The sequence below is a fragment of the Mastomys coucha genome, unplaced genomic scaffold (assembly GCF_008632895.1).
Source record: "Mastomys coucha isolate ucsf_1 unplaced genomic scaffold, UCSF_Mcou_1 pScaffold21, whole genome shotgun sequence".
In the NCBI taxonomy this organism is placed as follows: domain Eukaryota; kingdom Metazoa; phylum Chordata; class Mammalia; order Rodentia; family Muridae; genus Mastomys; species Mastomys coucha.
This window is the reverse complement of record NW_022196904.1, coordinates 143,566,273-143,566,961: the sequence shown is the minus strand read 5'-3', so window position 1 is coordinate 143,566,961 and position 689 is coordinate 143,566,273. Positions and strand designations below refer to the sequence as shown.

Genomic DNA, 689 nt, shown 5'->3' with positions numbered 1-689 from the left:
GGTCCTGTCCTTATAGAAGGCTGTAAGCATTCCTAGGTTCAGAACTCTTGCCTCACGAATGGCCCAGTTCAGCAGAATAAAGACCTGGTGGAGACTAAGGATGTTCTTTGTTTCTGAGCAAAAAACCTCCTGTTAGAATGAATAAATTAACATTGACTTGGCTGTGCCTCCTGGGAAAAACCTACTTCTGACAGTTAAAGTGTTTCTAAGGCAATTCAATGCTAATCATGTATGAATTTTGAGGTCTTATTCTTGTCTCCACTAGCAACTGGGTAAGTGAAAAAGATGTGGACTAAGCCTTCAGTAAAGAGGAAGGAAATGTTTTGTTCTTTTACTGTTGTGTGATTATTTGAGTCCTGAAATCACAGTGCATATGAGATTTCAAATTTAAATTATAAATGGTCAATAGTAGAATCTGATACTATGGTACTCTAACTTCCTCTCTTACATCATGGCAATTTATTCTTGGTTAACATAGGCAATGGCATACTATTATGAAATTGCTACTGATATTTCAAATATAGGCTCTATAACTTATGGCAGTACACATATGAATTTTCTGTAGTAAGTTACTGAATTCTTAATTTTCTAAAAATTAGAAGAGTGTGTGCAAAATACAAGTCTCTAAAATTAAAGAAAAATATAGGTATAATCAAGAGCCTACTAAGTATCCCTCAAAGATCCTGAGC

At 35.0% G+C, this 689-nt stretch overlaps 1 pseudogene; it reads left to right on the top strand.

Annotated features, from left to right (window-relative positions):
* LOC116101415 overlaps positions 1–689 on the top strand; it is a 14,632-nt pseudogene that overhangs the window by 393 nt on the left and 13,550 nt on the right.